This window comes from Zonotrichia albicollis, chromosome 1 (genome assembly GCF_047830755.1).
Source record: "Zonotrichia albicollis isolate bZonAlb1 chromosome 1, bZonAlb1.hap1, whole genome shotgun sequence".
NCBI classification, from domain to species: Eukaryota; Metazoa; Chordata; class Aves; order Passeriformes; family Passerellidae; genus Zonotrichia; species Zonotrichia albicollis.
Window position 1 is genome coordinate 15,100,108 of NC_133819.1, and position 15,654 is coordinate 15,115,761.

Consider the following 15,654-nt stretch of genomic DNA (forward strand, 5'->3'; position numbering starts at 1 on the left):
TGCTCAAGGGGCTGAAGCAAGAGGCAATAAAGTGAAGTTGAGAGAAATTGCTTTGCTGGGCCTGGGGGATGAAAAGCATCAGGAGAAATCTTGCTGCTGTTTTCAGTCACCTAGGGAATGGTTGTAGAGGAGGATGGGACTGATCTTCCTGAAGCTGCAGGAAGATAACAGGTAAGACAAATGTAAGAACAGGAAATTCCAGTTGGACATATGAGAAAAAAAATCCCAGCAAGAATAGTTGAACAATGGCCAGGTTGCCCAGAGAGATTGTGATAGCTGTTCTTAGAGATACCCAAACCCCAGCTGGGCAGGTTAATCATGCTTTGAAGAGCAGGATGGGCAAGGTAATATCCAGAAGACCCTTTCAACATGAATGGCTCTGTTTCCATTTGCTTTTAGAAACCATCCTGACTTGACAGTTCAAGGGGTGTCTGGGAAAACCAAGGCTTTCCAATGTCACTTCTGGCATTGACTTGCTCAGTGGAAAAGCAGAAAATGGGCATGGTGACACTCTGAGCAGCAGCCTGCCGGCTCCCAGTGCCATCCAGGTTTCTCCTTTGGACAAACTGGCTGCTGATAAAGCTGGATACTTGCCTGCCTTTGAGTGCCCAGCCTTATCTGTTTTTAAGGAAAGGCATGCTGAACTCTCTAGCAACATTAGAAAGTATCGGCGTGAGTTTTTCTTTAGTTGCTATCGTACCTAACCTTCACCTCTTCAGAGGCAAGTACTAAGAAGTTATGTAAAAAGCCAAACTGAATCATCCTGGTAAACAACACTGACCTTGTCTTAGACCTGAAAGGACCTACCCTTATATAGCTGTAACCCATTCCACTTAATGCAGTTAACAAACTGCAGTCCTTTGATTCAGTGAGACACTTGCTGCTTTTACCATTACTTTTGTCTTGTCTAATTGTCTATTAAGAAAGTAATTTGGACTACACCCCAATGAAAATCAGACCTACCTAACCTTCTGCAGTTCCAAAGAGACCTTTCACAGAGGTTTCTCTGTGAGCAGAAGAGCTTTGGATGACAGGGTTTTTTTTTAAACCTTGCTAACATTTCAGCCATTCTGGCAGCAATTTATATAATTTCTGCCTACTGCCTCCTTCTTCTTCTGTTTTCCCCCATAGGTTTCACAAGATATCACAGTAACCTTGGCAAAAATGTGAAATCTGCTTTAAGGTTAATGCTAAACTTCTGTAGTACATTATTTTAAGGTTTGAAAGAGAGATAGTAAGTTCCAGTATGTACCTGTCAGTACTAAGTGATTGTTCATTTCCTGTGAATTGGGAATAAAGTAATAACATACATCTGGTGAACTAAAACATGTTGCTTATTTCTTTTTCTTCTCAGAGCCATATCCTTTACCAGCTGTGAGACATCACCATGTAGAATCTCCAAATACCTTTGAGAAAAATTAAAACAAAGGAACAGAGGGCTGGAAGGACCCCCTGTGTGTTGGAGCGCAGTCCCCTGCTAGCCCCAGGCCACATCACACAATGCCTTTCCTCAGCTGTTCTCACTCCATCTCACAAACCCTCTCGTGCCCCCAAACCTGCTCTCCCCAGCTCTGATTGCTCAACTGGCTACATAATGTCTTTCAGCTTCCAGTTCAAATACATTCACGGGCAGTTTATGCCCATTTGTTCTTGTGCCAACACTGTACTTTATCTTCAAAAGATCTTTTCCTTCCTTGATGTTTAACCGGGTGTATTTATAGAAAGCAATGACATTCTGTATCAGCTTTTGTTTTTCTACACTAAATATGTCAAGTTCTCCTGGCCTCCTTATGCAAAGTAGAATTTCCACTCCCTCTCATTACAACTTTGCTGCCCTTGTTCCCAGGCCATTTTTGGCCCAGAGGGATGTTGCTGGACACAGTGGTCCTGTAAAGGTTTCATTAACTTATTTATTAGTTGCTAACCGTTTTCTTGTATGAATCAAGCCAGAAGATGACATGGTAAAAGGATATACATCACTAAATGTACTAAATACAATGAGAAAAATCCAATTGCAGACTCTTCTCCCTTTGTTAATGTAATATTTCTAAATGTTAGGTGTTTGTGGGCTTTGCAAGGCAGCGGAACTCTGAGGATGGATCCTGAAGCACATGTTAGAGCCTGGAAAAGGAGGCTGAGGCATGAAAACAACAGCCATGGAAACACAGTGATTAGAATAAAGAGTCCAAGGAAGAGGTGAAGTAGGATTTATTACTGCACTGCAATGGATGATAAAGGAGGTGATTAGAAATTAACTGTCAAAATCAATTTTTTACACTCTTCTGGCTTGACAAATACTTGAAACATAAAAATACATGTTTACATGAATAAAAATCTCAGCCTGTGGCATTTTCCCATCTTACATTTCAAAGCATAAAGGATGGCAACTGGTTTTTTTATGCCATAAATATTGTTTGCTTTTTGTATACCTCTAAGTCAGAGCTATAGACAAATGTAACCAGCATGATTAAGTGGAGAATAGAAGATCCTTTTCATTTTTCTTCACATGCACTCAGTCTTCTCAGATCTTGAGCAACTTAATGTAAAAGTTTAAATTTTACATGCTCATTGTTCATTTCTGAGGCATGACCTGAATAAAATCCCTGTGGGGAAAAAAACCCCTCAAAACAAAATGTCTTATTGATTGAATGTTAGTATATATTATTTTATGGAATAGAATTTCAATGTACATATTGCTTATCATGATACTGAAATAACAAATTTCTTCAGTCTTTCACGGCAGTTCCAGAAATTTAACGTCTCTTTCACAGTTTCTGCCAGCACTGAGCTATGCCCAATAGAGTAATTTTCTTTAGTGTAATACACCACATAAATATCACAGTTTTATCTGATGGCAATGAATCTTAGAGGCAAAGAGTTCTTTTTCCAGCCCTTTCATATTGTATTCATAAAGGCATGAGGGCAGCTTGAATGATTAAACATTAAGCTGAAAGGCAGCATTTGGAAGAGACCTGAGTGGGGACCTCCCTGCTGGATTAAATGTAATGTTCTCCTTGCAGAAAATGGCTAACTGGGCTGCAGGCAGGAGGTGAGCTCCACTGCTCTCTGCGCTCCCAGGGAGGAGGAATTGTGGTTTGTGCAATTTTGCTTTATGTAAGAAGCAGATTCCCAGCCATTGTTCAGCTGCAGTTGCATTAGGCAAAGTCTTTGTACCTCTTCTGCTCTTTGTGGTTCTCTAGCCACGTGAGTGTCATCCTTCTGCATGCAAATCTCTGTGTTTTGAAGATATTTTTCCTCTGTGACCTGCCTGTTGGACCAGCTGAGGCTCAGATTGCAGAGGTATTCAGTGGATATTAAGCACACACCGGTATTTTTCAGGCAGGAATGACCTCTTGAATTTTGAGCTGTAAAATACAGCTACTGTGTTTACTCAGTTAGGGGACAAGTTGTGCTCCCCAGGTCTCATATTCTCAGGTTGGTTGTAAACCTTTTTGTTTTGCTTGTACTATGTTCTGAGACTCAAATGGCATACCCTCCTGGGGTCTGTGCCTGTATGAGGCTCTCCTGAAAAATATGACTTGATTGAGTTCTAGTTGTGCATTGCTCACCCCTCCAAGTCTCTGTGTCAGCTCAAGCACAATGTCTGATAAGAGACAAAACTCAGCTACAGTGAAACAGAGTTACTACATGGGATTGTCCTTTTTAAATTCTAATATCTTCAAATGAGTCCATATCAGGAATGGAGAATAATTCTCTTGGAGCAATGAAGTTTATATAGCCAACATAAACAAACCCACGCCTGCTTCATGCCAGGAGAGGAGAGAGGGGGAGATATTTTTTTTGCTACCAACATAGGCTCTTTTCCTTGAGTAGTATTTTTGGCAGATGCTACCATATTTAACTTCCTACAATGGCACTGTTTATTTAAGGCCAATATAAAACATCCCTGGCCCTTCTCTTAGATTTTTCAGTCCCTTGGTTGACTTTCACGTATCCTTTTAAGCACATTTTTTATGGTGCCTTTGGAATCACTGCTCAGTGCCTTTAAACAAAATACTTCCAAACAACAAGAGCTCCATCTCAGCAGGGTGAGAAAATAAGCTGTACAAGGGCCACTGCTCATGGATTTCACCACTTTCTGTTCTCACCAGTAGTTCAGAGGAACAAATAACTGCCAAACCAGGGGTCTTCCTAACCGAGTACCTTGTCACCAACAGAGACCAGTTGTGATTATTTAGAGAAAAGTGTACAAAAATGCAGTGATACTTTGCCTAAGATGCACTGGAGCTCCTGACAATCATTTTGTCCAAGGCTGCACTATTTTTTTTATCAGACTGACCTAGGGGAAATTTAATTCCAGTTTTTGCACTGCGACTATTTGTGGTATAGAAAATATATTTGCAGCTGTAAATCGTTCCCAGATTTGCATTTGATTTTAAATCAAAGGTAAAAATAGAGCTGCAAAAATGAGTTTAAAATCCTTATAGGAAGTTTAACAGGTCCTTAGGGACAATGGTTTATGATCAGCCCAACAGCCTCTGCTTTTTCCAGGCCATGGTTACTTTTCACTCCTGATTTCAGGCTGAAACCTCGTTCTGTACATGACTGCAATGGCACCATTTCTGTTTGTACCCATTGCACCTAAGTTAATGGTCCCTGGCTTTAGACATGCCAGAGCCCAGCTGTGCTCCAGCCAAAGCACTGCCTAAAGCCATCCATGTGCCAGCCAAGCTGCCCCAGGTGCTGGAGAGCCACCCTGGGCTGCCTGCCACTAGGCACTGTGGGACAGCCACGGGACACCTCTGTCCATAGGAGCAGGGTGATGCTTTGGAGATGGACAACTGGAGCAGCCAGCACTTCCCAGCCTGGCAGGGACAGCTGGGGAATGCAGTTTTCAGCATTCTTGCCTCTTCAAACAAATGTGTCAGAAATGGCTTTGTAGTGGCCTACTCACATCCTAATTTTTTCCCCAGATCTGTTATTTCTGCTTAACAGTATTTACTGTTGGTATTTTGGTAAACCTCTGGTTACTCAGAATTTCTGGTCATGCTTTTCTACTGTCTTGCCCAGGTAAGAATATCGCCTAATACTTTAATACCCTTTAATACCCTTTAAAACCACCATTTTCTTTTCCTGGGTTGTCCTGTAAAATACTGTGGCAGCCAAACACAACCCAAGCAGCCATCTGCAGAAACAGGGTCTCCCAGAGGAGGTGCAGAATGTGCACAAACATGTGCTCTGTTTTCCTAAGGACACCTGCCAGAGTCCTGCTGATGCACCAAGCATAGGATAGTATTTGGCACAAGCCATGTCTCCAAAGATTTCTGTCCTTGTAGGTAGTGGAAAATATTCCTTTCTTAACATACTTGCTTAGTTTTCTTTGGGTTCTCTCTATATAAGTGAATGTTTCTGTTGTTCCCTGTTGTGGTGTCCAACAAGCCCAGCCACTCGTGGTCTCTCAGTCTCTCAGAGCACTTATCCAGTCTCATTTTAGCTCCTGCCTCAAGGTGAGTGATGTGAACTGTTATTATGCTGCACTCTCCATGCTCTGTCCTGTTCTTCTGAGAGTTTCTTTTTTCCTAAGAAGTCTTCCCCTAATTCTTTTTCAGTTTTTTAAGTCCTTGGGATTTCCAACAAATGCATCTTCTTAAAGGCACTAAGACTTTTTTATCTTATTAATGGGTGCTGCCTTTACCAATATACTCATGAATTGTGCTGAGGTGGTGGCATGACTGGAATATTAATAAAGGAAGTATTAGCTTGCTTGGAAGGACAGGAGAGATTAGGTAAAGTGCCCTGCATTCAAGGGTACACAGGTGTGCTGGGAGATCCAAAATATGTAGGAATTTACTGTCTCTGGGGAGGGGGGGGTAAAAGGGGAAAAGAATATGAAGGCTTTCATTGTAAGGATTGCAAAATATTAAACAAGGAAGATTTGAGGCTTTTTGTGTCCACAAAGCAGAATCAGCCAAAGGACAGAATATAATATTAATGAGAGATTTTAACAATCCAGGTATTCCTCAGTGAAAGAATGTAACAGAACGCCAATGTCCAGTGAGTTCCTGGAATTACTGGAAATTCTTATTCAAAAAAGTGTAGGATTTTCCAGATTTGAAGCTAAGCAGCAAAGAATGATGTGAGAATGTGAAGGTGAAAGATTTAATACGTAAGAGTAACCTTGGAGTCACAGGGTATATGATTCTTGGAAAGGCAGGGAAGAAGAGCAAAGGAAGATGATGGACTAGAAGTGAGGAGGCTTCAATAAAGTAATAGATAGCAGGCAGCTCAGTGAGGCATCAATGACAGCTGTAAATTCCTCAAAAATGTTGCTAAGTATGTATTACTCCATGTGAGAGGAACTATAGACACTGTAAAATGAGAACAAACTGGTTAAGCTATTTGCAAAATATGGTCAAAGGAATTAAAATGAAACACTTGCACAGCACAAAACACAGAAACAGAGGGGGAAGGAGCTGTGATGGAAAATGAAAATGATTCTCAAATAGATAAAAAATCACATAAAATTGAGAGGTTTGATGGGTTTTAAATCATAAAATTAGATTATACCAAAATATTTAATTTCAATACTAAGTAATACTTTCAGTGGTAAAGTAGTAGAAAGCTATTATATATTGTTTGTGAGTAGGGTCATCACAGATTTTACATCAATGGAGGTTTTTAGGAAAGAGAGGAAATTGTCAGAAGTCATCTAGAAATAGTTCCTATTAGTGGGTAAATCAGTGGGATACATGAGCTCTTGACTATCTCTCCAGGCATTTATTCAATTTTTATTGAACTGTGCTTCATTTATTAATCAACATTGAATTTATTCACATGCTCCCTTTATGTGTGTGTTCATCACATAAAGGCCTAAACTCACCTTCTTTCTGTGAATTTTTTAGTGTTAAAATTCATAGTGATCTTGCTTTGGCTAATATACCTCTAACGTCCTAAAAATTAGAATTATTCCACTTTCCCTGATTTTTGACTGCAACATTTTCCAGTGATCCTACAAAAAAATCTTCTTAACTGGAAGATCCTTTATTGCCCTTTTTGTTCCTGCTGGACATACTTTCCAGACACTTGGAAACTTATACAGTGATGGTGTCCTTTAGGTCTTGCATCTTATTCCATGGATCAGCATTAATATAAGATTATGGGTGTTCACTTTTCAAAGCACAATATTGAGAATGATTAGAAGAATGAAAGAGTGGCAGCAGGAACACACAGATTGAATGTGTTTTCTTGTTACAGAAGCAGATATTGTTCATCTTTAGGATTTGCACTGGAGTGGGTTGCAAGATGAGAGAATCAGGAGGACCTGATGACTGAGGCCAGCTCCCCTCCTTCCCTTAACTCTGCTGTTCTTAGCAATTCATTCTTTGAGATTTTGACTTGTGCTCAATTTCCCTAGCAGCAAAGTTCATATGTACTTGATTACTTACACAGGAGACAATTTAACCATGAAAACCTCATATGTGAGGGATTAGCTGAGGGCAAAGCAGGGCTCTTAAACCCTTAATGTAAGTATGGTCATGACAGCACAGTTTGATTAAATTGAACCATTTCACTTAGCAAAGTATAGATTTAATTCTAATAATTTTAAAGGTGTCAAAAAGGAAGGAGTACTCATTTCACTCAGCACAAACAGTCTGCACATCTGTGTCCCTGAGGAGAACAATGAAAAAACCTTGGAAAAAATAAACAATTACTGTTTCTGTACATCATTTATCTACTGGTACTTGCAGTTGTTTTGGACACATCTGCATGATTTCTACAAATCCTATTACACTTTACATAGAGAAATGAGGTTAGTGCTACAAAGTTTTATTTGAGAAGCAAGATATGCTGTTGCTTTGTATTAAGATAAAATATAAATGTTAGAAATTCTCACTTTTATTTCCTGCAGATAAATGCTGTTGAGGATGCTACTGCCATCTTTTTCCCATTGCAATGGTTTTGTCTCTAACCATGGTTTTCATGCTTAATTTTTATGTTTACCATCAGTCATGCAATTCCAATTGACATATGATTTGATTTTTCTGCTGCATAAACCAATTTTGCATCAGTGTAGTTCCAGTAACTGGAGCTACTCACGCCACAAGAAAAAGATGAAGCCCTTTTTTGTTTTCTTTAGTTTCTCCTTCCTTAATCACTTGGGCCAGATTCTTAGCTAATTTAATTTTCCTCTGTTATCTTCAGTTCCGCTCTGTTGACATACTGTATTGGCAAAATTTGTACCTCATTGTTACAGGTAAATTTCTAAATGAGTCAGTTAAAATTTCTGTGTTTCCATTCTGCTGAACTCTTTCCTCTGTGTTGAACATTTGGAGCTCTCTTCCTGCCCTCACAGGCACCCATGCGATTTGCTGAAATAATGCACGTGAAACTGCAGGCTGGACTTGCAAGATAGCTTCCTAAAAAAAAAAAATCCTAAAATCAATGCTGGACTTAAGAAACGTCATTTATACATTTTATGCAATGTGATAAATTACTGTTGCACTGTATTAAAAGTTTATACTGAGTGACTCAAGTGAATGGTATGAACTGCTTCATCCAGCAGCTAAAAAATCTGTTTTCTTCTCACTCTCTCCTGCCTCATAGAGAAGGGGAAAAGGAAGTTGGAGTCCTGACTGGTTCTGACTTTAGCAAAGAGTGAACTGCCCCCTGTGTGTGTGAAGAGACAAAAAAGTGTGCAACCATCACCCTCCTACAATTGCTCACAATTTAAAAGCCAGCCAGCAGCAGGAACAGGAAGAGAAAAGGTCACAAGAGGACAGTGTCCATGGCCAGCATCAGGTTTCACAGAAGGGACCATAAGGGAGAAAATGAAAAACATTTGGACTTAATTAAGGCACTAATCTGGAAAAATGAGGAACAGTTGAAAGCTGCAGAGTTGGGGCATTGTATAAACTTCTTTTCTTGATCACAAAGTAACCTTGCAGTAGCTTCTGCTACTGAGAATAAGGAAGGAAGAGGTTGGTAGGAACTGGGGCTCTGAGGTCTACCCTAGAGCACTGTTTTTTATGGTGAAGTAACATCAATAAAGGCGAAGGAGGGAGTACAAAAGGAAAGGGGTCTGTGAGAAAATGACTTACATTGCTTAGAGCTTTGCTCCCTAACATAGTGCTTTCACATCTTTGAAAATATCTGTTTCTCCTAGAAGTAGCTTTTCAGTTGTCATCTTAAATTTTCTGCTAGAAAATTCTCTGTGGGCTTATATATAGTATATAAACTACAGGTAAATACTGAGTTATATAAAATAACATTGTAGATAATATGCACATGTATTTGCTTGCATTTATCTCAAAAGAAAAAAAAAACTGGCACCACATCTGCAAAAAATGAAATGAAGACAAGATGCTGGAGTTCCTTCCAACCTTTTCAAGACCTATCTGCACTACAGCTTTGATTAACTAAAGGCAGAGGTATCTGATTTAGTTTCAGTCCTCTGTGTTTTGTCACTTTTTTGGACAGAACAGTGTTAAAGAACAAAATTAGAGGACTTTCTTGCAGTCAGTGGCCTGTCCATACTTCATCATGAAAAGCACACAAAAAAGCAGTAGTTCTGGGCACCCCAGATGGACAGACAGTGAGAATGCTCAACCTCAAATTGTGTCCTTTCCACAGCTGAAAGCTGGCATAGCTGTTCAGCAGGGAAATGCAGTGCTGCTCAATATGGCACTGGCATAAATCCACCCACTGGAAGCTGCATGCACACATCTGAGGGTATTGAATAATCAGGGATTTAAGTTAGATGAGGGTTGAAATGGATGTTGAGTGCCTAAATGCATAATTTCTTTTTTTCTTTATGGTCATAACGAAGACTAAGAAGAGTGTACTTTGTTCATGTGCAGAGACCAAGGCAGATTTGCTACCAGACTGGGTAAGCATGCCTTATGCAAAACTTCCTATGGAAAGAGATTTCTAGCCCAGGATTCAGGACAGAGATGCTTGTGAATAGGAAACAAAGGACATAGCTTTTTTTTTTTAATCAGCTGGTTTTCACCTTTTAGATTCACATTTCATGACGATACTATTATTCAGTACAATGGAAGAAGCTGGATATCAGACTATTTTTTTCATTCTAGTTTCCATATGAAATTTCTCAGCAATAAGAGTTTGAGGAGCCCTGTGGCCACACCCTTATCTCCAGAAAACAGGTTCCACTAAAAACAGAATGATGTTGCTTTATGTCATAAAGGTGGTAGGGCCCTCAGTCCAGGTATGTCTTCAGTTGAGATTTGGGCCCAGATTTCCCCACACATTGTTCCATCTGCAGCTGTCTGGGCAAACCAGTTTCCAAATGTGCACAGAAAGCTGCTCAAGTACCCAACAGTAGCCTGCATCTATTTTGCATGATAAGTATAACAGATCAAGACAACATAGTCTAGAATCAAAGCAACCTCTTTTTCCCTTGCCATTAACATACAGGAAAAGAACACAACATTGATGTCTACTGAAATAAAGAATTATATAATAATACTGTTATTTAAGAAAAATGGAATAGAGCTTTTTGATAGAAATATGTACCATTTGGTAAGGATACTTAGAAGTTTGTGGGCCTGACATGAAAGTTCTTTTTAAATTATGTTTTGTGGCAATTCTTTCTAAAAACAGCTGTGGCATGCAATAAAGAGTACAGTTGTTGCTTTGAACAAAAATCTGTCTGCAGTGGTCTGAAAATAAAATCCCACATCAAGGAGTTCACTACAAGTTAGCCCTGCTCACAGACAAGGAATACTTATGCAAGGATGTGTGTGAGTTATTTCCAAGCAAAGCTTTTCCATGTAGTTACTTTGGAATTGCAAGTATGTTTCTCTTCTCTTGTTTTCCCATCCCTGGTGAGATGTGCTCCCTTTCAGCCTCAGTAGAGTACAGACAGGTGCACTGAAAGCCCCAAACTTGCAGCTGAAAGATGCTTGCATGGTTCACTCAGCTGGTAGAGCTTATTCTGGTATCATTTAGGCTAGATTTATGCTGATGGAACACCTCTGGGTGAAATGCAGGTCTTTTTGAACTCAGGGCTGAGATTAACTCCAGGAACAGCCAAATGAAACCAGGTTGCAGAGAAAGCACCAGAAATACCTTTGTTATTTATGCACTTGACTTAAGCCAAGCGATCTAATTGTTGATGGGTTTGGGTAAAGTATGCCCCAACTGATGCCATTAAAGTCAACCAATTTAATCTTGTTTTACATATGTGGGATTGGGATCAGATTTGTATAAAGAGCCTTTTTTCATACATTTAAATGGAGGAAGCGGAACTAAGGGCTTTTATAGCTGAATTGGTATTTTAAAACAAGAGTAGATGTAGGGAGAAAGGAAGATTACCGTGAACTTCTCTGAAGTGTCCAGCCTACTAAGAAGCAGCTTCTGTTGCCACTGTCTCTGCCAGCCTGTGTAGTCACATGCCATCCTTAGGCTTTATTTCCAAAAGTCTCATCAAGGTACTTTCTGCCTTTTTTGTATGTTACTTTTCTCACTGACAATATCAGCAAGCAAATTTTCTACTCCCTTTTTAGCACTTGAAATGGCTGGCAGCATTTTATATTTTTAAATAGTGTCTGTGCCAGCTACATGGCAATTCTTTTTTTTTCAAACTCTACTGTTGTCTGATGTGAATCTAGGTATAGATGCTACACAGTACTCATTAATGGCCTGCCATGCATGTGCATGGACTACTGCAGGGGTCAGACCTGCCCTTCCCAGGTGCTACATTTAGTTCCATCTAGGAGTCACTAACCCAAACATTGAGAAGGCACTGTCAGAGCAAATGAAGCAGAAAAGTTGCTCCCAAGAATCAGTGGACACAAATCTCTCTCCTCTGCTTCCTGAAGAGATGCCAGTTCCTCCTGTGTATACACCTGGTGGAGCAGCACTGCCCAAAGAAACATCTCAATCTTCCATGGCAGCAAGCCCAGAAGCTGATCTGCCAGCCCCAACCTGGTTAACTACTAACAGGCAGTAAGTGGGGGCAGCCAGCGCCCCAAAGAGCAAGGGCAACCTATTTATTCTGCACTGGGGACAACTTTCATGCTGCTGCTCTGGTGCTGCAACACTTAGGTGACTTCTAGGACACAGATTTCTCAGGAACTTCCTTTACCTTTCTGATAATGTGCTAGGAGGCTCAGATATTTGAGTTTTGCTTCACCACCTATCCCAGGAGATCTGCTAGCTGGCTCAGTCTACAAGCACATCTTGTATCATGGGCAGTGGTTCCAGAAAAACTGCTTTTTAGTCCCTGTCTTTCTTCTCTGTTAACAATATTCCCATGTTGTCAGAAACCTGATGAAATGACACTGCCAAACCAGTCTGCTGCCCTCCTGGCAATGTGTGCAGCCTCTGATGGACACTCTGGGCAGCATCCCCTGCTCTGCCTGTCAGCAGGTCACAGGTCATGCTGGCAAAATCAGCAGATACCAGCACAGGAATCACAGGAGTTGTTACTTTTTAGTCCAGTTTCCAAATTTCTGTAGTTTCTGGTATCCTGGGAGTCACTGTTAGAAAAACAGCTATGGAATAGCCTCATGGAATATTGGAGGATCTATTAATGTATAGACATAGAACTATATAGATATAGGGACTGTATGATTAATAAGAAAAGCACCTTGACTGGGGAATGTGCACTTCTGTTTAATGTATGCACTTTTGTTTAATTTCTTTAATTACTGTAACTTCAGTGAATGACTAAACTAATCCAATGGAATAACCTCAAGTAGACATACCCAGGAATTTCCCACTGATGTCCCCCAAGGACATCCAAAGTATCCAATCCCAAAAGTACTCCTGGATACTTTTTGAATTCTTTTTGAATCTTTTCTGTCTATTGCTTTGTAAAAAGGCCTTCTAATTCTGTACACTTTATTATTTGGCCTGCCTCAATTAGGAGTGCCCCTAAAAAGCTTTGTTTCTTTCTCTCTTTTGTAGACAGAAGTTTTTGTGTTAAAATCACAACAATCCTTCTTCCATATTCTGCTATTTTACTGTATATCTTCTGTCAACCTAAATTTTACCAGCACAAATTGTGAGACATGCTGTCTCTGCATGGGGGAAAGGTGTAGTTATTTATACATCACTTAGAACATGCTTTGGTATGTGTTCCTAGCTAAATATATAAAAAAAGACAACTACCAACTCAACATCTCCTGAAAAAACGTTCTCAATTCAGTGACATTTTTTATTATGCACCTGCATTTGGTTTAGTAAACTATGCATGAGAGCATCCAATCTGGACTTATCAGTGACAGTTACTAAAGTTCAGCTTTTGCCTTCTGTTTCCAGGTTTGTTTTTTGTTTTTTTTTTTTGTTTTTTTTTTTTTTTAATTTCAGCATAAATCTGACTATGTTTTCAAGGTAAAGGATATAAATCATAAAAATATTAAACAGACATACATATACATCAGAACCTTTGGTTTCTTCTCAGATCCATCAATTGCACCTGTACAGAACTGCAATTTTGTCTAAAAGGATTAGGTACTGAGTCTCAATATCAATTAATTAATGATGCTTTAAAAAACCATTTTATGTGACATTTGGGAAAAACCTGGTGATAGAAAAACATACACTTTTTCCTTCCAAGAGTAAATCAAACTATGACTCCTTCACACTCAGCCTGTATTTCAGATATGCAACTATAAACCCATTATGGTTCATCTCTAGATACAGTGCTCTAACTCTCCATTTCAGGTAACTTAAATTATGTAAAATACATGGTCATGAACTAAAATATAATTGTTGCTTTTTGTAAAGAAAATAAACAGCAGGATATATGTTACCATTGCCATCAGAGGGAACTTTACTGAATAATTCCTTTGACTATGGTATGAAATATACAACTTTAAATGTCAGTAACTGAAGTATGAACAAACAGACTGATAAAAGGCTTTCCTGACCAAAGATTCACCTATTCCAATATCCTACCTCCTAACAAATATGCAGAGAACAGTACTACAAGAAAAGCATATTTCAGTACTTCTGTGGAATACTCTCCCACCTTCCACAATCTGTGGCCCTAGGAATAGTTTTTATTAAATGGTTTTTATTAAAAACTTTATTTCATACATCAAATTACATTTTTTATTAAATATAATAATATAGATACTATTTTTTATGTTTTATATTTGCCATCATTAGATTAATACTGTTCTTTAGTTTTATTTCACAAGCTGGAAAATTCTAGCTAGATTTCTTGTGCCAAACAAAAGTGCCCTCCTCACTTTTTGTACAGACATGTCTTGCTGCTCTGGAACCAGCCTAGGGGGAAGAAGCTGTGGGAGACTCCTTTGCTGTCCTCTGTACCAGACGCCACGAGGTTCCTGACATCAGACACCTCCTTTCTTCTCTCTTACATCTGCTAAGTGATTCAATGAGTATACCAAACCTACCTTCATTTGTGTTGCCACTACTGTGTGTACTATAATTGGTAAGAGCTCCCTAGGATATCCTGTATCCTTGTGACATATTTTATCCTAAACCCAGGAGACAAATTACCAAAATGGTTCCATTTCTTTCTGTCCAGGACACAGATGTCTTGGCACGAGATTTGCACTGAAGAATCACAGCTCAGTATTATTGGTCTTTTCCTTCCTCTCACTGCTGGGCTGCTCATGGCCAAGAGCCGGATGGTCACAGGCTTTATAAGCTTCTTTTCTTAACCTGGCTGCCCAAGGAAATGAGGTATTTGCAACACTGCTTTTCATCTGGTGGTGTGGTTTGTTTTGGTTTTTTTTTTTCCTGCCTGCCAGTGCCCTGGTAGTAACAGAGAAATCCACAGAGGAATCTTTTTTGCATCTGAAAGAGGAGTTTCAAAGAAAATTACATTCTTATTGGTTTTGCAGCAATACACAGGTAGAGGAGACCAGCAAGATAAAACTGTGCCATTTGAGGGGATTAGCTGAATATAAATTGTGCCATATTTTGGGTGGCAGCAGCTGGCTGATGACCCAGCAAGCTCCAAGTACTGTTAGCCAAAATACACGTGTCCCTTGCAAGACTGGGGACATCAGGATGGTCCTGAATGAGATGGAGGTAGACAACTGTATAGGGATTCAAGGTGCAGGAATTTTAAGACTACAGGAACAACTTATTTTCTTGCCTTATGCTACCCTTTTAAGAACATACTATTTATGGTTTTAAAGCTAAAGTCAAGTTTTGCCCTTGTATAATTTTTCTATTTGAGGAACACAAGGCACTGTATGAACATTAGATCATTTTCCCCCACACACCTTCTGAAATTATGCACTCACAGTAATCATAAAGAAAACATGCAAACTGGATTCTCTAATTTAAAGCAGCTATAGCTTCTCTTTGTGGGCCTTATTCGCTGACACATTTTTAATATACCTATGTCCAAATAATACATATGCAAAATAAAATAATAGTAAATGTATAATCTGTGTAAAATACTCTGATAAGAAACTATGAAAATTATTAGGCTTCTTCGCCACTGACTGAAAACCATAACTGTTGGTTTCATATTTATGTGTGATATGAATCCTGAATAAAGAATAATAATAAAATTTTAATGCTTTTAAACACTGATTTTCTAGGGGTTTCAGAGGACAGACTTTTATTTAATCATATTTCTGGGCTGTTGCCAGGCTGTCACTATTCCCAGGAGCTGAATCTCTGGACATCAGAGGTACTCCCCTGGAGCTGCATCTATAGACATTAAAGATTCAGAGTCGTTAC